At 42.8% G+C, this 26,304-nt stretch overlaps 1 long non-coding RNA gene across 1 annotated transcript; it reads left to right on the forward strand.

The window, feature by feature from the left end:
* The first annotated feature begins 15,716 nt into the window (after positions 1 to 15,716).
* On the forward strand, positions 15,717 to 20,229 carry LOC144305342 (uncharacterized). Its single transcript, XR_013372385.1, has 3 exons — positions 15,717 to 16,584; positions 17,557 to 18,334; positions 18,655 to 20,229. It is a non-coding gene; the product is annotated as an uncharacterized LOC144305342 (long non-coding RNA).
* The last annotated feature ends 6,075 nt before the right edge of the window (positions 20,230 to 26,304 follow it).

Raw genomic sequence — 26,304 nt, forward strand, 5'->3', positions numbered from 1 at the left:
AAAAAAAAAAAATCATAATAATATGGCCATTTTCAAGGAACTGAGAATTTCCCCTAGTCAATTCCTGGATTTTTAGTAGAGGCAGTTCATTCATTTGCATCGAATAATCCCCTGTAGGCCTCTTTTTAAAAAAGAAGCTGAGTAACTAAGGAAACAAGGGCTCAGACTGGGCCTACAACACAACAGTGCCCCATATATTCTTTTACCACAACAACAGACTCTGGTGTATTCTTTAAAAAAAAAAGATTTTTTTGTTTGTTTGGTTTTTTAGAGAAATTTTAGGTCTATAGCAAAATTAAGCAAAAAGTCCAGAGATTTCCTGAGGGCTCCTCTGCCCTCACACATGTATAGTACTCCTAGAACTGTGGTATATTCTTCCTTCAGACTTGGACACAGCTCAATTATGAGAGGTCAAAGCTGCAGATGAATTGCCTACCCAATGCAGCATAAAGTATCCCCCGGACCATGTCTAATCCCGTGCAGAAAATAAAATGTTCAGATCCTATGACAAGTCCACTGGTGGAAGAGAAGCTCCTCTTGAACTGGGTTGGTTCTCCGGCTAGCTTGGTGCTGCCTCAGAAGTAGCACACAGCAGCCGTGAAGGCTGAAAGGACTTGGAAAATTCTGGAAAGGTGTAAAGTTCAGCAGGGCTCTGGCCTGTGTATTTGTTAAACCTGCTTTCCAATGACTGCTTGTGTACACCACTTCAGAGGGAAATAATGAGCATGAAATTCAATTATACAGGCCTCGCTTAGCCATCTCAACCAGAATTGTGTACCTAATCTTTTATTTTGAAGATAAAGTGAAAATCTAAAGCTACTCTCCTTATGATGGCATTTTATTCCCTTTGTGACTCAGCCAAGAGAATTCCCTTCAACCTAAGGCTCTAAGCTTCAAAGTCAGCTCTCTTCTTAGCTGCTGCCCTGCTTTTGAACCTTAATTTATGTTTTCTGTATACTACCGAAGTAGGCCAAAGCTTACCCACCAAGAGGGCCTCAGGAGCATTGCCCTGGGGAAAGATGAGCAACAAACACTGAGCTGTCTGCTGGAGAGAGGACACCTCCTGCCCTACCTGCGCAGCTACGGAGTCCTGAGGAGCTCTGAAAGGCCCTGGCCCCGGCCTTGATATGTGCCAGGTTAAAACTGAGCCTGTGGTCTAGAGCATCCTGGAAGGGTGCCACTCAGAGAACTCTCTTCGGCCTTCCAAGTCGTCTTGTCACACCTCTGCATTGTGCCACTCTATACATGTAAGTCCCACACATGAGATTCACATTTTACTTCACCTGCCTCGCTGTGGGACCATGCCTCCTTCACCTTCGCAGATGAACCAGCACCAAGCACAATGTCTGGCCCCTGGGTGATTCCATTAAATGGGTGCTGAATGAATGAATGCACAGCTAAACTTTCAGAATAGGGCCTATGCCCTGAGGATTCGGATTATGAAGCTTTGAGACAAGTGTCAAGAGCAATGGTGCTCCCCAAAGCCCCTTTGTTCTGCTTCTCCTACTACTTCCCACTCAAGTGAGAACCTAAAAAGTTTGCTTAACAGAAGGCCAGAGAGCTCTAAATCCATGGATGTAGAGCACAAGTCTGCTCTCTGCCCCCAACCACCAGTATTACTTCTTTCTTTCTTTCTTTCTTTCTTTCTTTCTTTTTTTTTTTTTTTTTTTAGAGAGAGGGGGGTTGGGGAGGGGCAGAGGGAGAGAGAGAGAGAGAGAGAATCTCAAGCTGACTCCACGCCTAGCACAGAGCCCAACATGGGGCTTGATCCCACAACCCTGAGATCATGACCTGAGCTGAAATCAAGAGTTGGACACTTAACTGACTGAGCCACTGAGGCATCTCCTTATCCACTTTTTAAATTAAAAGAGGACATCAGAAATAGGAGTATTGCTGTTTTTCAGTTGCATGGTCTTTTTCCCAATATAAAGGATGACAAATAGAGTTATGGTGTTGCCATTAATGGATGATGAGTAGAGTTTGTGGTGTTGCTATTAAAAGGCAGATAAAGGGGAGCTGAAATTGGTGAAGGAAGAAGTTTGGCTTTGAAGTCAGTCATCGAGAAGAACTTCCTGATGGCCAGAGTTCAGATATTCTAGAGTAAGACCATCTTCTCTTCAGAGAACCTTCTGAGTTTGTGTGTTTAAAAAACAAAAACAAAAACAAAAAAACAAAAAAACTGAAAACCTGAATGTGGTCTTTCCAGAGCCAAAGAGATGGATTACTTTCCTTCCTCACCTCATATGTCTGTCAAAATCCTTCCCATCCTACAAGGCCCCTCTCAGGTACCCAGAGCATGGTAGTCTCTCCACCTCTACCACCCCTTGTGTGTACTCTGTGTGCCTCTGTCATACCCGGGCTTCATCAACACTTCTTTGTTGACGCCTGCCATGGCTGGGTACTGTCCCAGTTTTCTGGGGACACAGAAATAGTCCTGAAAGACTAGGTCCCTGCTGTCATAGAGGCCACATTGTCAGGAGTATGAAGATGATCAACATGGAAACGAATACACAAACTACTTCTCACTAGTTTTCAGTGTTACCTAAAAACCTATCAGGTTAAGTATGAGAATGGCTGAGGGTTCCCCTAAAGAGAATTTCTCACAGGAAGATGGGAGCCTCTGTGAAGAGGTGACCATGAACTGAGGGCTGAGATGGCCAGTATGTTTTTGAGGCAGGCGAGGTGATTCCAGAGGAGGGAAGAGCAGGTGAACTTGGAGTGTTCAAGCAACAGACACAAGGACGTGAGTGCAGGTGCTCACTGAGTGCAGGTGAGAGAGAAGAGTAGGCTGTTGCCAACTCCCCTTCCCAGGGTGCTGTGTGGTCTATTTTGTAAGGGTCTTGAGGTACCATAACCTCCTCCACAGAGCCATGTTGTAGATGGAATGTGCTCTGAACATCACATATGAAGCCCTAGCCCCTCATATGAAAAAATTCAGAGATGGCTCTTTGGGAGGGAAATTGGGTTAGGTGAGGTCATGGAGATGGGCCCCCAGTCTGATGACATCAGTGCCTTCATAAGAGACACCAGAAAGCTTGCACACTCTCCCACCCCCTGCAGGCACATAAGAAGTGAGACGGCAGCTGCTCACACGCCAGGAGGAGGTCTCAGAATGAAATCTGCCTCACTGCCTCCTGGATCATGGACTTCCCAGCTTCTAAGGGTGTGAGAGAGAAATTTCTGTTGTTGAAGCCACCCAACCATGGAAATGTGTCATGGCAGCCCAAGCTGACCAACACAGGTCTACTGGTATGCCTGGAACTCAATAGAGAGTCTGTAAATATCTCTTCAATCAATGAGTAATGGAGTCAGAGGATTGTAACCCACACCCACTCAGTCCTCCATGACTTATGCCTCATCCTGTGTAAGAGGGACCTATAATCCCTCACTCAAAGCTTAACCAGATATTTTCAAGAGATCCTGAGGGAGAATCAGGGCAATCCAAAAGAATGTCATCATATATTCTTTCACTCCAGGCTCCCTTCCTTACCAAGTAGCTTTCAAATCTGTGCCACACCACTATCCTGGCAGCTAAGACACTAAGGTTCATGCTGAGGGTGACAGGCACCCTCTGTTCCCAAAGCTATGAAACACTCAGTGCCAACATGAGCTGCGCTTCCCATAGCCTCCACTGATTCATGGGATAAAGCTGGGGGAAAACACATGCTCTCTTACCTGCCCGTCTCACCTGGTGCGTTAAGTTCTATTTGTGCCATCATGCTCACTGAGTCTTCCAGAGAAACTTGGTCCTTCAGCTCCTGCCTGGAGCCTTGTTTGTCTCCACTGAGCTCAGAACCCAGTCTACATCTACTATATCCACTGGCCCATGAGATGTGCCTCAGGTGAGCAAACATCTGGGGGAAGCCAGTCACCCGCACCAACTTGTCCCCGGTCAAGCTGCATGTTGAATAAAAGATGGAGCGTCCCTGGATTCTCAGTCTCTGTTCATGTCTAGCCTTGAAATTCAGGGGGCTTTCTGGTATATGGAAAAGAGTCAGCTGAAAGTGAAGGGCAGAGTGACTCTTTCCCCTGTGAGGAAGGATGTGTGTGTCTGTGTGTGTCTGCATGTGTGCTGTGGTCTCTGGGACTAGGATCAAGATATATGTCCTCATTGTGCTGTTGCCAGTAGACGTTTGACTAGCACCCCTATGCATGACGTTTGTTTGTTCAAATGTCACACAATTCATGGTCCATGTGGGAGCACAGGGGTGCTGTGACACTTAGCAGCTGAGGACTCCCGAGCTTGGCAGCCTCCCGGGCGTGCTGCACTGTGGCAGGCAGCCAGCGCGTCACAGAGTGTGGATCTATGGATACCCACATATGCACTACACACATGCACACACACGCACGTGTGCGCGCACACACACACAAGGGCAGGTGAGAGGCACTTTGTCTTCAGTAGATACTTCATTTCTTTTATGTAATTTATACTCGCAAACCATGCTATGCACAATCAAGTCCTGGGGACTTGATTCTCTTTCATGTGGTTCTTTGTGCTAACGAGATTAAATCAGTTCCAATAGGTACTGGTTTAATGGAGATGATAAACTTTTATTGAACTTGAGCACATTAAAATGAAATGTAAGCAATAGGTGATTTTGGCATTCTCCCGGGGTCTCTTCCAATTTGAATAAAGCCAGCATGCCTTCTCTGGAAAATAACAGCTCCTAGCCCAGCTCACTTTATGTGCTTAATTAAAATCTATTTTTGTGGTATAAAAAGGAGCTAAACAATGTAATGTTTCTTCTCTTCCATAGAAGTCCAAAGAAACTATGTTTTCAACTAGGAGAGCAGAGATGGACGAGTCCTTTCTTAAAAACAGATCTTTACATTTCACACAAAGAGCAGGTAATGTGCTGTTTTACAGCGAACTGTCTGCTAATCTGTGATCTGTTTTGTCTGTGAATGGGATTATCATGGTGGTTTATTGAAAAAGAGCCAAAAACGATGTAAAGTAAACTGTTTACACAAAGCCACCAGGCTGAAAAATCCAAACTCGGACTCGTTTCACGTTTTAACGAAAATAAACTTTATTATACTTTCGACTGGACAGTTAAACCTTTCAGGGTCTGCTCAACTTGCTGACTGTGTAGGACCCAGGACCAGGGCTCTCGGCAGAAATCACGAAACCGTAAATGTCGGGGTTAACCTCTGAAGGTTGCCTCTCTCTGCAGCACTCCGATTGCATTTTACTCCCGGCCAGGATGTCGGCCAGGCTCCTCGGCCAGGCTCCTGTCACTGTGTTTGCCAGTCCCGTAAGTCAAGAGGGGGAGGTTTGGCTCTCCAGCATGGCAGGGGGTAGCCGAGGAGCCATCAGTAACCCTTAGCCTTACTCCTCGGGGAAGACATCTTTATGTTTCTGGGGGGCTGGCAGGGTACATATGGCCTCCTTTGACCCTCTGTGGTGGGCCCCTAGTCCAAAAGGGTCAAAATGATTTTCTTAAAATTAATGTCCACTCTTGATCTTTGTGCATCTTAAATTCTAGTCCAGGGCCAAAACATTTCATAAGACGTGCTTTGATCTGCTTGAAAACAGACAAAAGACCAAAAGAATAGAAACATCCACCAAGGAAGTCCGACTTCGACACATTGTTTTGTCTCTTTGCAAGTTCTGCAGCAGGAAGCCAGACAGAGAGTTCTCGCCCGTGTTCACCATATCCGCAGAAGTCACTTCAGAGATTGCTTTTCTAGTGTGCAGATCAGAGGCTCACGGGAATGGTCCCGGACCATTTTCTTTTTCCCTGAGCCTACCTAATTTTTCCCAGAATTGTCTTCTGGAGCTCTTTGGACTACAAAGAGCCTATGTCCTTTTTACCTGACACCAATCACCTCTTAGCCTCGTTCATTCATTCACTCATTCATTCAATGGAAGGATCCAGTGTGTGCCAGGTACCGCATTAGACATGAGGGATACAAAATAAGACGGTGCTCCTGACCTCAAGCACTCTCTAGCTAGTTGAGTGACAGGTAATTATAATATAGAATGATACATGGTTAAAGAAAGGAACTAAGTATTAGAGGAAGACAGGTGCTCCTTGGTCTCCATCTAAGCTCTTCCTTTTCCCTGACCCTTTGGTGCCGAAGACCCTTTGGATTCTGCACTGGGTCCTCTTTTCTCCTCTATCGACACTCCTCTGCTAGTCTTCTTCCCTCTACACTCCTCTACTTATCCACAGCTCAGTCCCAGAGCTTTGAGCAATTACATGTTGATAACTATTTCTCTGTCTTCAGCCCTGACCTCTCCCTGAAGCTCCACATTCTTATGGCTCTCTGCCTATCTGACCAGCTCCACCTGAATGACTAGAGGCATCTCAAGTCTATGCACAGTCACTCTTAACCTCTGCCTTCCCACAATGCCCTCCTCCCATGCCACCTGCCCACTTTCACCATCTGCCCAGCTGGTCTAGAAAAAGCTGGGAAGCAACCTTGACTCTTCCTTTTCTTCCCCATTCCACACCCAAGCCCTGTGGATTCCATCTCCAAAGGCATCTGGATTGTGTCCTCTGTCTCTGTGTTCCCTGCAAAAATCTACCTTCAATAGCTATCATACCTTGTCTGCATTCCTACAATAGTCTACACATTCTCCCACTTCCAATCTGTTTCCATGCTGTAGTCTGTAGGACCTTTTTAAACCTCAACTGGTAAAATATTGCTCCTTTACTTAAAACGCTTCAAAGGGATGGGCACTGAGGGGAGCATTTGATGGGATGAGCACTGGGTGTTATACTATATGTTGGCAAATTGAACTCCAATAAAAAAATATACAAAAAAAAAAAAAGATTTTGAAAATAAAGCTACCTTACAACCCCCCCCCAAGATATATAAATAAAAAATAATAAAAACTGGACAAAATGAAGCCAAAAAACAAACAAACAAAACAAAACAAAACAAAACAAAAACAAAGGGATGGGCCTTCCATTTCTGACAGAGATAGAATAACAGGCACTAGATTTATGCTCCCATATGAAATAACTAAGGAATGATGCAAAATATGTGCAACAATTATTTTCAAAACATCAGGCATGAGGCGATGAAGGAGAGTGACAGCTGAGAGACAAGAAACAAGGCATAGCTGCATGATTGCCCCTGTTTAATGTTTAAAGAGAATTTTCAGGCTGTGGCACAGGGACAGGGAAGCAGAAAGTTTAGTGGTCTTGCTGAATTGAGGAGACAGTACTAGGTGTCCAAGAGGCCCAGGAAGCCAGAACTCATGGGGGAGTACTGGAGAGAAGAGAGTTCCAGAGAGGGAGCTCCAGAGATTAGAAGAGAGTCCTCCCTACGTGCTGCTCAGTGCATACCCGTAAGAAAACACAGGTATGAGGCAGGGGGTAAAAATACTTGAAAGGGTTAGAGAGAATAATTCCTCAGAGGTCACACAAGACAAAATAATTTCTCTTTTATCCATAGCATAAAAAAAAATGTCTGAAGATGGGTCTTATACTCTGTAGCTTCCCCCTTGAAAACAAACAAAACCCCTGCAAAAAAACCAAAAGTAAAAAAAAAAACCTACTCAAAGTTAAATTCAAAATAATAAAGAAACAATAAAGATAAGAATGAAAATCAGCAAATACAATGGAGAATACAAATGAGATCAAAAGCTGAAGATCAATCCATCTGATAAACCTCTAGCCTGACTCATGGGGTGTGGGGGAGGGTAGGTAGAGAAGTGCACATTAGCAACATCAGGAATGAGAGGTGTGCCATCACTGTAGATTCTACAGATATGACAAGCATTATTTCTTACAAACAACTTTATGTAATAAATTTGAAACTCACGGGCAGCCCGGGTGGCTCAGCGGTTTAACGCCGCCTTCGGTCCAGGGTGTGATCCTGGAGACCTGGGATCCAGTCCCACCTCGGGCTCCCTGCATTGGAGCCTTCTTCTCCCTCTGCCTGTGTCTCTGCCTCCCTCTCTCTCTGTGTGTCTATCATGAATAAATAAATATAATCTTTAAAAAATTTGAAACTCAGAAGAAATGGAAAAATTCCTTAAAAGGCATAAGACCAACACCTGCTCAAGAAGAAACAGGTAACAGGGATGTCTGGGTGGCTCAGTGGTTGAGCATCTGACTTTGGCTCAGGGTGTGAACGGATATCAGGATGGAGTCCCTTATCAGGTTCCCCGCAGGGAGCCTGCTTCTCCCTCTGCCTGTGTCTCTGCCTTTCTCTCTGTGTTTCTCATGAATAAATAAATAAATAATTTTTTAAAATAAGAAATAGGTAATCTGGCCAAATAACTGTATATTTTTAAAAATTGAACTTATAGTTGAAAATCTTCTCATGAAGGAAACTTCACATACAGGCAACCTCACTAGTGAATTCTCCCAAGCATCAGGAACAAAGAATACCCATCTGAACAAATTCTTGAAGAAAACTGAAGAGAGGGAATGCTTCTCAACCATTCTACTAGGCCAGCATTACTCTGATACTAAATCCAGAAAAAGATGTTACAAGAGAACTATGTAGGTACGAATTTTCTAAACAAAATCTTAGCAAATTTAATCCAACAATATATAGAAATGATAATAAATCATAATCAAGTAGGGATTATTCCAGGAATGTAATTTTGGCTTAGCTTTCAAAGCAATCAATTAATGGACACAAAAAATAAAAAACAAATGATCATTTTAAAAGATGGAGAGGAAACATTTGACAAAACACAGCACCCATTCCTGATAAAAAAAAATCTCAGTAAAATAAGACTAGAAGGCAATTTTCTTAACCTGATAAAAGATATTTATGAAAAACCTATGGAACACACACACACATACAGAAGTATGTACTGTAGAGATGTAAGTCATTAATCTTATTTACATAAAATGTTAGAGAATGCAAACTAATCAATAGTAACAGAAAGGAAATTGGTGGCTGCAATGAGGGAAGGTTCTGAGTGGGGGATTATAAAGGCCCATACAAAACTCTGGGGGATAAGCATGCTCAGTATCTCAAGCGTGGTGATAATTTCCTGGGTGTTTACATATGTCAAACTTTATCAGATCGTATACTTCATACACATTCAGCTTACTGCATGTTAATTATACTTCCTTAAAGCCATTTTAAGAATCCTTCAAAGGGGGGGTCCCTGGGTGGTGCAGCGGTTTGGCGCCTACCTTTGGCCCAGGGCGCGATCCTGGAGACCTGGGATCGAATCCCACGTTGGGCTCCCGCTGCATGGAGCCTGCTTCTCCCTCTGCCTATGTCTCTCTCTCTCTCTCTCTCTCTCTCTCTCTGTGACTATCATAAATTTTAAAAAAGAATCCTTCAAAGGTTTTACATTGCTTTGAGAATAAAATCCGAAGTGGTCTTGTGGACCATTTATGGCACATTTATCCGAGTGTCTGGAATATAGAAGCAGCTCAGCGAATTAAGTTCCCTTCCCCATCCTCAGTTCCAGCCACAGGGAAGGGAACTGCACGGGGAAAAACATGTTCTGAGAAAACGGCATGGAGAGTTGGGAAGATGATGACAAAATGGAAAATTTTAGGAGCATAATGGGGAGAAATGGAAGTTAAACCCGGAAATGCACTTTGTCAAGGAACTGAGTGCTCTGCTTCTGGATTTCCAGCTGTGAATAATAGGAAGCTATAAAGGAGTTGGGGTGGGCTAAGGGAGGATTAGGCTGGAGAGATCTACAATTGACAAGAGTTCCTCTAGTAACTACATGAAGAGAGAAATAAAAGTTGGTGAAGAGTGGGGAAGATTGGAAGCAGAGAGAAGACTTGGGTTTTTTTTTTTTAATTGTTTAGATTCCAGCGATGAAGACGAAGCACCCATGACTCTCACCTCTAACTGTGCTCTGCTTTAGCCACTACCACCTACCTCTTAGGAGACCCTCAAAATAACCCTCAGCATCAAAGCTGAGTCTGTGAATTATAACAGAGCTCTTTACCATTGGTTGAAGACAAAATCAAAATAGCAGATCAGGAAAACATTTGAATGGTCATGAACTTTTGGTATAATTTTTCATACCCAGAGGTTATAGATGAGAATCATGGAGAACTTCAATTCTCTGATTAAGGAGAAAGAGAAAGGGGTGAAATGTTTAAAATCCCCAAGGCTACCAAGACACAAAACAAGAGAATTGGCAGCAGAGATCCAAGTAGTCAAGGCTCGTGAAGAACAAGTGGATAAACTGGTTAATAAGGGACTTAGCACTGGAACATAAAAACCGTGGGGTTGAAGGTTATGACTCAGGCTTTCCTAGCAACTCCACTAAACAGGGACATTCCATGACAACGGATTCAAATTCAACAAGGAGCTAACTGATAAACCTGGGGGTGGCTCATTCTTCCAGAGCAGGGGGCACGAATGAAAGAGAAGTCCTAGTGACAAATAAATAAAAATATGACTTTGCTGGAATGTACGCCCAAAGAAACTGCAAGAGAGACTAAGTTTTAGAAGATTTGCCCCTCAGAGACTGTCTCCTTCCGTCAAGGTGGCACTGGTACTCCTGACCAAGAGACCTGTGAACCTAGTGGTGCAAGAGAATCATTAAGTGGGGCTTGATAAAAACACGCATGGCCTAGAGACTCTGATTTAGTAGGTCTGGTCTAGATCCTGACATATGAATTCTTAATAAGTCCCTCGGGTCGTATTGATGTGCTGCTAGGCTTGAGGATCACTAACCTCCATCAAGGCCTTGTCCAAACAGAGCGACTTTGCACGGGCATGGTAACTAAATGTTATAAAGGATAGTATGACTTTGCTTTGCATTACGTTTGTCAGGAGAAATGTAATACCTACCAACCTTGCGTATGTGATTTTAAGTATATATATATATAGTGACACATGTTAAAGAAAGATCATTAAAAACATAGGTATATTTAGATATCGCTTAAGAACTCTTCTCCTATTTCTTTCACTCTTAAAAATAGATTATGTGATGTGAGAAAGTTTGGATTGGAGGAACGGAGAGTGTGAAGGCAAGTTCAAGGGAGAACATTTCTAAGCTCTGTGTCAAAGAGCAGGAAAGAGACTTTTGGGAAAGAGCCCCCTGCCTCTGAGTTGAGTCCCACTGCCCACCAATGGGACAGGTGGGGGGAAGTGCCTTCCTCTAATCCCAGGCCCAGCAAAAGGCTGAAAAAAGGCCACTTGGAGCATCGAGATGTGTTTCCCACAACATAGAAGAACGACATGGAAAGGTAAAGCAGCCTGCAAGTCTAAGTGCCTGTGCTCATCTCCAGTGGAAGGGAATCAGATGTAGGTCCTAAATGGGAATGCTGTCCTAGGGCCAACTCAAATCCTATTTGAGAGGACTGCTTGAAAGTGCAATGGAATACAAAAGGGAAAGTTCTGTGGGCAGTGGACAACCAGAAATCTTGGGGCTGACTGGGGAGTATCAACCAAAAGAGAAGCCCAGGATTTGAAGTCAGAGGGAGCCAAGGAGCAGCAGAGTCTCTGGAGGGATCAGGAAAGCACTCTCTGGAGGAAGAGCCAGCTTTCATCCCTGTCAGGTATAAAGAGAGCAAAATCATCCTGTGATGTCTCCGTCAAATCAGACATGTGAATATTCATTTTCTCTTCTTCTCTTCCTGTGTCCCAGCCTTTTATTTATTTATTTATTCATGAGAGACACAGAGAGAGAGAGGCAGAGACATAGGCAAAGGGAGAAGCAGGCTCCATCCAGGGAGCCCGATGCAGGACTTGATCCCAGGATCCCAGGATCACGACCTGAGCTAAAGACAGATGCTCAACCACTGAGCCACACAGGTGCCCCCCTGTGTCCCAGCCTTGGAAGCTCCATAAGCTGACCATAGTAAGATGATGGTTGAGGTGAACCAGAAATAAAGAAAAAGCTGACTACATTTCCTTCCTCGGCAGCAGTTAGCTAGTCCCAGTAGGGAGAGTGAAAAGATTCAATGCCAAGTCAAGTCTGGAGTCTTGGTTACCACGTGGGCATTTGAATATCTGAACTCAGACTGGCATAGGAGCTAAAGCACCCAGCCTTAGGTCCTGCCAGTTTCTTCCAAAGGCAAAGGCAATTTTAAAGGGGTGGTGGGAGATAAAATAAAGATGATCTCTATTTCATCTCACAGATTAATCATGTTCAATGTACAAGTTTATCCTAACCCTCGTCTTCCCTAAACCCTTCCTCCCTACTCCCTTTAAGAAAAAGAAAGACAAAAGATGCTTGGGTGGCTCAGTCAGTTAAGCATCTGACTCTTGATTTTTGGCTCAGGTCATGATCTCAGGGTCATGAGACTGAGCTACGGGTTGGGCTCCACACTGGGTGTGGAGCCTGCTGAAGATTCTCTCCCTCTCCCTCAGCCTCTCCCTCCTCTCCACTCTTAAAAAAAAAAAAAAAAAGAAAGAAAGAAAAAGAAAAGAAAAACAAAGACAAAACCATTTTCAGTATTTTCAGTTTGCTATCTACCCCTGGCACAGTCAGAAATCTTAGCTTGTAGGTACGACCCTGATTCCAGAATTTCTATAAGCAAAGCAAAGTCGAACAATGCAAAAAGACAAAGCAGGAGTCAGAAGAGCCGAAAGCTATCCAAAGGCAAAGGAGGGGTCACTTTCCAAAAAGAGAACATTATGTTTTAAGGGTGCCTGAGATTTGCTTTAATTAGTTAGGGTGAGACACAGACACGGAAATAACTCTCACGAAGGAAGAAGTTTTTACAGGCACAGATCCCTAGAAACAGGACGTATGGCACGCAGGGCCACACTCAGTCAGGAGACAAAGAGAATGAGGGAAAGCATGAGTAAGAGCCGGTATTGTGGTTTCTGCGGGAAGGAACGTGCAAAGCAGAGTGATCTGGCTGAGGATGGCGAGTCTGAATCATTTCAGCTGGCTCTGGGACACACAAGATGGCCATAGTCATCTGGTACCCGGTCCTGGGTGATTAGTACAAGGGAAGAGTGGTCTTGAAGGCAGGAGCCCACCCCATAGAAGGGGTGGCTGGGGGTTTGCATTGGAAAGGCATACTTGAGGGCCAGTTGTTTACTCTCTAAGAATTGGCGAGTCCTGAAAGGGGAGTCTCTCTGGGGTCAGCAGAGCCCCCAGACGTCAAAGCATCAAAAAGAGAAAAGGACAGAGTTAATACAACTGAAAACAACATACGGCAGGATCACATGCTGCAAAGAGGTCAAGGAAGTTGGATCCTACAAAACAGGTATTGGATTTTCCAGCTGAGTGGTCACCGGGAGTACTTCTAGGAAGCAAGGTGAGCACGGTGGTCAGGGCCAAAGGGATAAAGAAGAAAGTTGTTGGGTAAGAAACAGGATCGGAGATGGTCAGAGTACCCTGCGTATATGTACAACATGAAAAAAAGAGTAAGAAAAGCAGTAAGATGGTAGGATACGAGGAAAAGTATTTTGTTTTGCTAGACTTGTTTTTGTCTTAGCAGACAAGAGATATAAATTTGCTTGTAGACAGAAAAGACGAAACCAGGGTAGGAAGAGAGGACTGTAAGAGGTTGGCAGGGACTCCTGGGGGGCTTCACCCAGCTTTGATTCCTAAGTGTGCAAGTGTACATCAGGGCTCACAGCAAGAAGATGCATTTCTCCAACCTCAGACTGCAGGCAACCAGGTGAGTGGAGACTGGAATAAGCTGGCCCGTCCGCAGGGCAGTGACACTGCACAGGGCACAGCACGACGCCCCGGGGCTGTTATCAGGGGACTGTCCTTCCTGTTGGAGCCGGGTTTCCTACAATCTTGGGCACAGAAGCCTCAACAGATTAGATGGAAGAGCTTAATTTGGAGAAGGATACATCAGTGTCTTTGTCCTTTTTTTTTTTTTTTTCTGTGCTGAGAATATGTTTATAGAAGTCAAGCTCTTAGTAGCCACATCCAGGAAAAAAAAAAAATCAATCAATTTGTTTACAGCAATAAAACCATGCTGGTTTAATGAAGGGAGCCCCCTACCAGGACACCAACTCCAACAGATGGCCTTCTCAGTTGACAGAATGTTATATATTTGTCCTTGAAGCCAATTTTCGATAGATGAATATGCCCTCCCACTCTACCAGAATATTCATACTCCATTAGGGCCCAACACGAAAGTATAAAACCCCTCCTCGATAGACGCATTCAATCATCAATTAATTGCAGATAAGAAACACATCTTGTTTGTTCAATCAACTGTCCGATAAAGATTCACTGTCTTCATTTCATCAGGAAACCACACCAAGCCTGAGGGGAAAGACAGTAAGAAATTTCCTTTTGAGGAAGCTCCTACAATTTATCCTAAGCAGTTGCCAATGTCGCTTCATTTAAATCCCTGTGAGCATGCTCGTTAATACCATGGTCTCCATTTGACAGAGGAGAAACCTGGAATTTGAAGAGTTTGCATGATTTGCTAGAAGGCTCGGAGCTGGGGCACAGGAGCTGGGATCCAGATGTGAACCGAGGGAAGTGGATGGGGGGGCCATGCCAGAGACACCCTTCCTCAGCTGTTTTACTGTGAGAAGAGCCGGCCTGGGGAGAAATGGCAAATGGGCTGGTGAGCCTGACTTCTCATGCTCAGTGCTGAGTGCTCTGCTACAACAGCCATGATCCTGGAGCCAGCGGACATGAAGCGGAAGAGGGAGATGGAGCCTGAAAGACCCCAGGGCAGCCGGGGCTGGGTGTATATTTGCTCTGTTTGCCACTAATAACTAGTGCTAGCATGGCTTAATTTCCAACTAACCCCCAATCTGTTAGGTGTGCGCGTGATGAGGATACAGAGAGAGAGGCTATCCCACTCTGAGCTTACTATTCCAGCTGCCTAGGAGAAGAAAGTAACAGGGACACACACACACATTCACACACACAGGCATACTGACACACATGTGCACACACTCGCATGTACACACATATGCAGTTGTGTGCACATGTAAATGCATGTGTATGCACAAACATGTGTATGCATATCTGCATACACACACGTACAGTTGTGTGCATATTTGTGCATGCATACACAAACACGTGCATGCACGCATAAACCTATATGCACACACCTACACAGATGTGCACACACGTGTGCATATACACATATACATGAATATCTACACACACAAACATGCAACACACATGCATATGCACATGCTCTCACCTGCAAACTGGACGCTTTAACACATGGCCCACTCATCGAAATGGCCCCTAATACCTGCAACTTGACATAGCTAGATTAGATCGTCCTCTGGGAGATGCTAGAAAGAATAAAGAAGAAGCATTTCCCTCCTTCACTCATTAAACCAGGACAATAAACCAGGTCCTGTGACTCAGCTACTGGGCTTTTTCAACATGGAAGACAAAAAGAAGTGTCACACGAGGCCTCTGCCATCAAGAAATTAGCAATCAAGACAGGAAACAAACCCCCAAAAGGGAGCCCAACCAAGGGGGTCCAAAGTCAGTTAATGCCAACATGCAGTTTAGAGAAAAGAGAGCTCACTTTGGCCATGGCTGGTCTGGAAGGCCTTCTGGAAGGGGTGGGGACGGTTTATACCGGTATGTCCGTCTCAAGCCAACAGATGCACTTTTCATTCACCCTGTCAGGACCCCACCTTCACCGAGAAGGAGAGCGGCCACCGTGGCTGGTTTCCCACTCTGCATCGGGGCCTGCAGGAGCTCTGTGAGGGAATGCTCCCTTCTCAGGGAGCTGGACTTCTAACAGCAAGAAAATTTTAAGTTGGAAGGAACTTTCCTCTTGGAGAAAACTAACCGTGACAGAGTTTGGCACAAAGCTGGGCTGAAGCTCAGACATCCAGAGCCCTAATCATCTGCAGACGTTTTAGGAACCGGTCCTGTGCATTGGATGGTTCTCAGGAAATAAACAGGGAGAGACTCTCTCCTCCCCAGAGCCCCTTTGCCCTGTTCAAATTTGCCCTGACTAATCGTCTTAGTAGGTGTTGGGTCAGAGTCAGCGAGGGGTCTGACTAAGGTCACTTACTTGCTTTGTTTACACTGCTAATTTTATCATTGCTTGGAAGGCTAATGGTATTATTTATACTTTAACTATGATAAATGTCTAGTTAAAGCAGGGCTGGGGCAAGTTAAAGACCAATACAACAAATCCAGAACTTTTTTTACACAGGAAATATTAATATTTTTGAACCCCCCAATCTTTCTAGAATCCTGGGCTTGACAAGGATAAGCGGTCCTTCTAGCCTCCTGCTTCTCCTGTTCTAGTCTCAGGACAGACAAACAGCAACAGAATGCCTGGGAGTGCTGGAGGACAGGCCCAGGAGCCCGCACGCCAATCCCTGCATCTGCCTTCTGGAGTGTGAGAGCTTTGGATGCACCAGCTCTGTGGACAATGCAGGGAGCTGCTGGAGAAAGGGGGTTCGAGGCAATGGCTGGAAACCCAGTTGTCAGCTACATTTGAGACCCATCTGTTCCCGTTTAAGGCTTTGAGGGAGGCTTGGGCTTTTAACAATGTGCGTAACAGAACGGTGCTTGTCAAGGTTTAACATGCGCACGAGTCACCTGGGATCCTGTGAAAATACAGATCCTGTTCCAAGCTGGCTAGGGTGGGGCCTGAGACTGCCTTTTCACTAGGCGATGCTGTGCTACTACTGCTCCACGGGCCACACTTTGAGCAGCAAGTCAAAGAGGATACTGGAAGGTCAGGATATGATTCAACAGGATTCACGGTTGGCTTGGTGAGTCTCCCCAGCTGGACACTCAAGGTGTGCCTTTCCACAGCTTCCCTACTCACAGCTCACTCCCTCCAACAGCATTGGCTTCTCGATGCTTCCTAGGGAGCTGCATGATTTCCCTTCAGCAAGAGAATGCTCACATCATTCTCCCTTCCTAGACTAGTTTCCTCCTGGCCAATGTGAATCCTGGAACTTCTTCACAAACATCCAGATCTATCTCAAATTTGCCTTGCCAAGGAATGAACCCGCTCCCACCTTGGGTGAAGCTTTTTTTTCCCCCTTTAAAAAAATATTTATAAATACAAGTTTGCACCTTTTGACTGCTTTCATCCAACCCTATCCCCCACCTTCACCTCCAGTAACCACAAATCTAATCTCTTTTTCTATGCACTTATGCACTTCTTTTTTCTTTTTTTTTAATTTTTATTTATTTATGATAGTCACGGAGAGAGAGAGAGAGAGAGAGAGAGGCAGAGACACAGGCAGAGGGAGAAGCAGGCTCCATGCACCAGGAGCCCGACGTGGGATTCGATCCCAGGTCTCCAGGATCGCGCCCTGGGCCAAAGGCAGGCGCTAAACCGCTGCGCCACCCAGGGATCCCTATTTTTTCTTTTATATTCCACATATAAGTGAGGATATGTCTTTAGAGGATTTGTTTTTCTCAGTCTTATTTCCCTTATAATATAAGTATAATGCCCTCAAGGTCTGTCCATATTGTTGTATATGGCAAGATTTCCTCATTTTTAATGGCTGAATAATATTCCATTGCATATATACCATGACTTCTTTACCCCATCAAGGGACACCTCAGTTGTCTGCATATCTTAGCTATTGCATCTCTTGTGTTTTTGATAATAATCATTCTGACAGGCTGAGGTAATAGCTTACTGTGGTTTTGATTTGCATTTGCCTAATGATTAGTGGTGTTAACTGAGGCGAGATTTGATAACTAACCCCCCTCATCTTCTTGTTTAGGATAACTGTCAAGTGGCAGAGCCAGAGTCCTAGCTCCAGCCTATTTATTGGATAATTATGACTTAAAAATAATTTCAAGGTAAAGCAAGATGAGCTGCTGGCCAAGTGAATTGTGTAGACCATGGATGCGCAAGGTATTCTGGGTGGTGAGGATGGTCAATGGGGGCTAGTGAGAGAGAGCTGAAGAGGGGCAAACAGAGGTGCTGACGTTTGGCATCAGGTGTGGGTGCCCACAGCCTAAGCCTAATGGGAAATGGTGTGCTGCTTTATTAGCGGCTGGGCAAATACCCCAGACCCCGCCTCATGCTCGACCAAAGTCGAGCTCTCTGCGGGTGAATGACGCTCCTGAATTTATGCTGGTCAGGTGCCCAGGGTAAGCCCATTTGATGTCATTGTAAGCCCATATTATGTCATCTTAAGCCCATGTTTTATGATCCTATCTCTGGAGAGAGAAGAGACACTCTCAGGAAGTCTTATCCCATCTGCAGCCCTCATGATGAAGGAGAATGGAAATGAAGCAGAGCTCCGAGGTGGGGGCTCTGAAATGCTGGTGGGGAGTTTGCTGAGATGTGAAGGCCTCAGCCCGTGGCTTTTCTCCTGCTTCTCTTGTGACCACGTGATTCAGCACAGAGCCCCCGGCCCCTCTGGCAAGGCTGCCCTCCTTCACCTTGGGCCCTCAACTCCTCTTCCAGCCTCTCCACCCAGGATCTGCCATGGGAGCCTGGCCATCTTAAATTCACAGAGAGGAAGCCATATTCCCGCAGAGTTCTGCTTTGGGGTATGTCTGCGGTAGGTGAGGGTGTGGGAGGGGTTGAGGTTTGGGGTATTTTCCTGGCCTCTAATAAAGCAGGACTCCAACCCCCATTCCCCTAGGATGTAGGTGTCCAAGCGAGCCACCAAACCCGGACCCTCCATCCATCCCTTCCCCACCTCACTCCCATTAATCCTCAACCCTCCAAACATCTTCATCATCACTTAGCCCTTGGCTGATACTGCTTTACCTGGATGTTGTTTTCAAATCAGGTTACACAACAAAAACTGCAAACCTCTCAGTTAACAGAAACTACCTTGGACTTTTTCTGTACCTTTGGCTCCCAGGCCCATTTCCTGAACACAGGTGGCACTCGGTCAGTGTCTTTTGATGGTGATGAAGCAAGCATCATCAGAGGTTCTGGAAACAACACACAGCACTACATTCACCAACGTGGGTATCACACAAATGCGAAAAAATTGTCTCTGGAAGGTGAGAAAGGGCTCACGATGGGACTATTAGGACACATACAAGTGGTGGATGTGTGTGTGAAATTCATTTTAGCCTGTTCTGAAGAATCTGCCCATCCTTTGTGCTCGCATTCCCGTGGATTGGCATGCTACTGTTCTGGCCTGCGGGGAGTTGTAGTTAAACTCCCCAGATCTCTATTGAACCCCGTTGCTAGACCAGATTCTGGGGTAGAAGAGTGTTCCCAACTCTTGCCAGATGATAAAGTAGCAGCGATGGGGGACTCCAGGGAAACAGCTGTAGTCCAGTAATCACTTATGTCATGGATCTTTTTTGGAAATACAGATCCCTGGGAATTGACATTCGCCCTGGGCTTTCAGAGAGATGTGTTATGTCTAATTGCATGTTCTCCTCTCGCTGCCCCAAATGCCAGACCAGTGGTGGAGATGGTTGTTTGCTCTGGCCTCTTGGGAGGTCCCTCATGCCTCCTTGGTGACTTAATCATGAGAACCCTTGTGTATTTCACTTATATGAGTCACCATTTGGGCAAAAGAAGAGATCTCTTCAGAATATAGAAGCAAACCCACTAATAATACAAATTAAACACAGAAAATCTATTTGTTCATCAGTGTTCGGTAGAAAACTAAATGTAAGCTAGAGAATTGTATGACAGTAGATACTCTGCTTTGTTGAAAGTCATGGAAAATAATCTGGCCAGGACTTTCATAAAAATCATTCAAAATGCAAAATAAATTCCACAGTGAAATTATAAATTCAGCATCAGACTGACCACATATGTCATATTTTCCACAATCAAATCGTGTCAACCCTACTGTAATCCTAAATCTGTATCTCTTGTATTCAAATATTCTTTCTGACCCTTAGCAAACTAGTGTGACTTGTACTATTCTTGTTGCAGGGTTTTTTTTTGGGGGGGGGGGTTACTTATGTAAATGGGACCTTTTCCCTGTGACGTTTTCCAAATGTGATTGTTTAGATTATCATGGTATTGAGATTTTATAATTCACCACATTCCTATAGTTTCTTATCAAGTCTAGAATTTTTTTAAGTGTATCTTGTGATTCCTTACATTTTGGTAGTCAGGTATATTTATTATTATTACTTTATTAGTTAAAACTGAGGTTCAGAGAGATTGAGTGTTTTTCCAATATGCAATTAGAAAGTGATAGAATGTAGAGCAGTTTTTACATTATGGGGATTATCTGTCCCTTGAAAGTTGGAAAGAATTTGCCTATAAAACTGTCTAGAATTGGGCAGCCTGGGTGGCTCAGCGCTTTAGCGCTGCCTTCAGCCCATGGTGTTATCCTGGAGACCTAGGATCGAGTTCCGCGTCAAGCTCCCTGCATGGAGCCTGTTTCTCCCTCTCCCTGTCTCTGCCTCTCTCTCTGGGTCTCTCATGAATAAATAAATAAAATCTTTATCTAAAAAAAACTGTCTAGAATTAACACATTTATTCCTGGTAATATCTTGACTTTTTTCAATTTCTCTCTTGACTAAATATTTATTTGAGATTTTCTACATTAGTAAATATTTCTAATTTATATTTTCCTAAAGTTTGCAAACTTATTAGCTTTGGGCTTTATAAATATTTCCACAGTATTTTATCTATTTGCTAGCTACAATTATACATATTTTCTAATGCCTAAAGTTATGTTTTTAAGTGATCTCTATTTTTTATTAGACAAGGTGAACTTTTACTATTTATTTTTTATAAATTCCAATTCATTAATTTCTGTTCTTATGTTATTTATATACATTTCATTTATCTTATTTTTCCTATATTCCCTGCTCCATTTTTTAAAATTTTCTTTTATTTTTCTTTGTCCAATTTCTTGAGTCAGCAATCATTTTCTTCATTTTGCTTTGTCTAGGAATGAAGGCATTTATGATTATGAATTTTTTGAACAATGCTGTTAGTCACTTCCCATAAGTTTTAATTTGTACTATTCACATGATCATTGCTTTCTAAATATAGTTTAATTGAAGGATTAATGTTTCCTTTCTTCCAAGAACTACTGAGGACAGTACATTAACATCTCCAGATGATCAGGATTATTTTATTATTACATTTTGGTTATTTATTTCTAGTTTTACAGATTCATAATAAGAATGCGTGATTCATGTAATTTCTAACAGCAGTATGTTATCATATTATAGCATAGCGTAGCATATTAAATCCACTTTATTAGTAGTATTTAAATTCTTTCCTTATCCTTTCCCCCCTTGTTGCTTTTATTTGAACAATGACTAAAAGAGATATGCTAATGCCTCAAAAGTAGCTGTTTGTGGCAACTGTTTATGCAACTTGAAACAGTTTTTGATTTATCTATTTTAATCATGTTTAGGAGGCCCTAAATATCCATGATTTTATATTTTTCTGGTGGGCTATAAGCTTCAATAAAGAAAATATTTGTCTGATATATTTTTGTCTTGAATTCTACTTTTGTATTGACATCACAGTGTTTTTACTTGGCTTCTATTTGCATAATTTGCTTTAACACTGCCTTTATGTTTAGAGTTTTTTATTTTAAACAAAATATTCTATTCCAATAATTTTAAAAGTCAAATAGTGCTAAAAGGCTTTTTTTTTTAAAACTTAACCTTTCAAGTCCCAGGAAGCAACTCCTTCAAAGAGTTCCAACCTTAATTGTCATTGCTACTTAATCTCAAATTTCTAAATACTAGAAATTCTTCTATTAACTTCAGACATTAACTATTAGTTCCCTATTATAGTCACTTTTACCCTCTTTTCCCTTTCATTCTCCCAATAGAATTATATTTCAACTTTTTGTTAAATCCATATGTAGTGTTTTCCTTATTATAACTGTATAAATACTGTTCACCATTAAGCAGATCTTGTACAACTATTTGTTTTTTCTGAAGTTAATAATTGCTTCCATTTTTTGTTTCTGCCAAGCATTCAGGGTATCTGCCAGTCTAGGAACACTAAATAAAATTCACAACTTGAGTTTTTTGAACCACCAAGTGATGTGAATTTGAATAGTAAATCAATGGGAGTCATTGCTCCTGCTGAGAGCAAGGTGACTTCCCTTATAGTCCCTCGGGGTGAAGCTGGTCATAGGTTCCCTATGAGGAACCTTCCCTGTGAGGATGTGACTCTATATTGAAAGGATTCCTATTAGCTTTTCTACCTTAAATAAGTCCTAGGTTTTAAATCTGTCCTGCCCAACCCCTTCCTTCCTACCCCATAGATAACAGATTTATCCTACCATCCTCTTTGCCATTGAAGTTATTTGTCCTTTGTTCTGCTTTCCACCTTCATTAGTGCAGTTATACATATTATACATGTCACATAGCTTTACCAAATTCTACCAAATTAGTAATTTTGTTTCCCTTCTTAATCTTATTTTTTGAAGGCTAAGAGGAAAAGAATACAAAAATATCTTTATGTTGCAATCTTAAAATAGGAATTCCCAGTCTTATCATGAAAAATGTAATATTTTTAAAAATTATAAAAAGGAATAAATATTCATTCCATTTTAAAAAGATAAAAATAAAAAATTCAATTAATGCTTCAGAATATTATATACTGGGCAGCCCTGGTGGCGCAGAGGTTTAGCACCGCCTGTGGCCCAGGGCATGATCCTGGAGTCTCAGGATCGAGTCCCACATCGGGCTCCCTGCATGGAGCCTGCTTCTCCCTCTGCCTGTGTCTCTGCCTCTCTCTCTCTCTCTGCATCTCTATGAATAAATAAATAAAATCTTTAAAAAATAAAATAAAACTTAAAAAAAAAGAATATTATATACTGTTTAAAGGCACACAAAACTACAAATATATACATATACACATTTATATGTGCATATATATACACTTATATACACATATTACATACATATAGTGTGTTGTGTGTAGGTAAATATAGAATTGTGGACTGGATATGCACCAAATTCCTAGTAATATTTGCCTCTGGGGAAGAAGGAAGAATAAGAATAGCTATTTTAGTAATTCAGGCATGACTAGGACCACTAATTAGTATCAGCAGGAACAAAGAAGATGTGAATATAAGGACTATTTAGAAGAACTGACTTATAGGACATGATGGTACTTTACACTAAAATGAAGAAAGTAGCTTAGAGACTGAGAGAGATAACCATGACGCCTTTTGTTGATACTAAAAATTTGGGAATGGGACCAGATTTTAGGAAAACAAGAATTTAGAGACATTTACATTTGAATTATACTACTCAGTCAAATCTTTTTTTTAAACAGTATTATATTAGTTTCATGTGTAAAACAGTGATTTGTCATTTATATACATTGTGAAATGATCACCATAAGTCTAATTACCATCTGTCATCATACAAAATTATTGCAATATTAGTGGCTACATTCCCTATGCTGTACTTTACATCCTTGTGACTTATTTCTTTTATAACTGAAGTTTGTGACTTTTAATCCCCTTCCCCTATTTCATCCATCCCCCTACATGTAGCTCTCTGCTCTGGCAACCACGAGTTTGTTCTCTGTATTTATGAATCTGTTTCTGTTTTGGTTTGTTTGTTCATTTGTTTTGGGTTTTTTTTAGATTCCACATATAAATAAAATCATATGGTATTTGCCATTCTATTCACTTACCATAATACCCTCTAGGGCCATCCGTGTTGTCACAAATGGTAAGATTTCGTTCTTTTTTTAATGGCTGACTAATATCCCATTGTATATATACAGCACAACTTTTATTATGCATTTATCTATCTATAGGCACTTGGATTGCTTCCATATCTTGGCTATTGCAGATAATGCTGCAATAAACATAGAGGTGCATATGTCTTTTTAAATTGCTTTTGTTTTTTTCAAATAAATACCCAGAAGTGAAACTGCTGGATTGTATGGCAGTTCTATTTTAACTTTTTGAGGAACATCAAGTTTTTATGAAGAGATAAAGAGCTTTGCAAACAAAACTTAAAGTTTGTCACCACTAAGCTGGTCATAAAAGAAATGTTAAAGGGATTGCTTTCAGTAGAAAAGGCCCTAAGTAGAAGTAAGAAAATTGTGAAAATTATGAAAGACATTAGCATAGGCAGTAAACTCTTAGACACTGAACTTAGCAATACTTTTTGGGAGGGATTTGCCTCTTCAGACAAGGGCAAAAAAAGGCAAAATAAACAAAATAGACTATATCAAACTTAAAAGCTTTTGCACAGTGAAGGAAACCATTAACAAAATGTTTTCAAAACTTCAGTCCTGAATGATAACATTGTGGGATAGAGTCATCTTGGTTGTAGTTTGCCTGTTTGTTTTCTCAATTCAGCACTGTGCATATATCATGCTGCTCTCTTCTAGCCTCAAAGTTTCTACTGAAAAATCAGCTGGCTCTCTCATTGGAGTCTGTTTGTATGTAACTAGTTGGTCTTCTCTTGCTGCTTTTAAGAGTCTCTCTCTAACTTTTGACATTTTAATTACAATGTGTCTTGGAGTGGATCTCTTTGGGTTCATTTTGTTTGGGGCTCCGTGATTCGTGGACCTGGTTGCCTGTTCCTTTCCCCAGATAAGAAAAGTTTTCAGCTATTATTTCTTAAGTAGGTATTCTGCCCCTTTCTCTCTCTTCTTCTTCTGGGACCCCTAGAATGCAAATGTTAGTATGGTTGATGTCCCAAAGGCCCCTTAAGCTATCCTCTTTTTTTTTTTTACATTCATCTTTTTTTTTTTAAGATTTTATCTATTTATTCATGAGAGACACACAGAAAGAGACGAGACACAGGCAGAGGGAGAAGCAGGCTCCCTGTGGGGAGCCTGATGTGGGACTCGATCCCAGGACCCTGGGGTCACGCCCTGGGCTGAAGGCAGATGCTCAACCACTGAGCCACCCAGGTGTCCCTACCTTTGTCTTTCTTTTTGCTCTTCAGCTTGGGTAATTTCCACTACTCTATCTTCCAGATTACTGATCCATTCTTCTGTATTCTCTAATATACTGTTAATTCTCACTAGTGTTGTTTTTCATTTCAGTTATTTTATTCTTCAATTCTGATTCATATGTTCTTTTATCTTCCATCTCTTTGTTGCAGTTCTCATTGTGTACATCCATTCTCCCCCTGAGTTCAGTGAGCCTCTTTGTGACCATGACTTTGAACTCCTTTATCAGGTAGACTGCTTATTGCTATTTCTTTTTATTTTTTAAAGATTTTATTTATTTATTCATGGGAGACACACACACACAGAGAAAGAGAGAGAGAGAGAGAGGCAGAGACACAGGCAGAAGGAGAAGCAGGCTCCATGCAGGGAGCCCGATGTAGGACTTGATCCCGGGTCTCCAGGATCACACCCTGGACAAAGGCGACGCTAAATCGCTGAGCCACTGAGGCTGCCTGCTTATTGCTATTTCATTTAGTTCTTTCTCTGAGGTTTTGTCTTATTCTTCCATTTGGAACATACTCTTCTTTCTCCCCATTTTGCCTGTTTCTTTTTATGTATTACACAGACCAGCTACATCTCCCAGTCTTAAAGGATTGGCCTTATGCAGAAAGTGCCTTGTGGTATCCAGAAGAATAACCCCACCCCCACCTCCCATCACTAAAACCAGGGGTTTCAGGCTTGTCCCATGTGTGGGCTGTATGTGCCCTTCTGGTGGCTAGGCTGCAACTGCTGCAGGAGTACTGGGAGGTGGGGCAGTTCCCCAGCCCAGCTGGCTGTGTTACCTAGACATCACTGCTACAGATGAAATGGTTGGTGGGGCTGGACCCAGTGTGGCCAGCTCTGAGACCTGACTGTGACTCCAGTAGGCACACTGGTAGATGGAGCTGGCCCCTGGGGCATCAGCCACTTTGTGAGGGAATACCAGTCCAGGCCAAGGCTGCCCACCAGTTGTGGTGGGACAGGAGCTTCTTTGGTGAGGAGCCTGCTAGTGCAGGTAAATTTGGCAGAGCAGGTCCACAGGGCAATACCAGGGCAGGGTGAGTGGTGCTAGTAGATGGAGTGTCAGAAATGGCACCCACCAGTGTCAGGCCAGATAGGTAGGGAGTATAAAAAAAAAATGATGCCCACCAGTGTCTCCATTCCTGGAGAAAGTTCCTACAGATCCTTACCCCTATAGCATATGACCTAAAGTTAGTCAATAAGTGCCCTTCACAAAATGGCCCAGATACTTTTCAAATTGTTGCTTCTATGTTAAGTCTCAGATCAAGTGAGTTTGTGCCATGAGACCTTTAGAAAAAAGATCTGTTTCTTAGTCTTCCAACCTTCCCAGAGTGAATACCTGGTGGTTCTCAAAGACACACATTATGGGAGCTTATCCTCCTGGTGCAGGTCCCCATGATAGGGGTGCTCTGTGTGGAGCATGAACCCTTTGCTCTTCAAGGAAGGCCTCTGTGTTTATGTTATCCTACCTGCTTGTGGGTTACCATGCAAGGGGTGGGAGTTCTGACTAGACTGTCTCTACCTTTCCTACTTCTCTTGGTATAGCTTTTACTTTATATATTTAGTGTGGAAGAGCTGTTCTGCTAGTCGTCAGGTCACTTTCAGAGAGTTGTTCCATATGTAGGTGTAGTTT

This window comes from Canis aureus, chromosome 3, assembly GCF_053574225.1.
Source record: "Canis aureus isolate CA01 chromosome 3, VMU_Caureus_v.1.0, whole genome shotgun sequence".
NCBI classification, from domain to species: domain Eukaryota; kingdom Metazoa; phylum Chordata; class Mammalia; order Carnivora; family Canidae; genus Canis; species Canis aureus.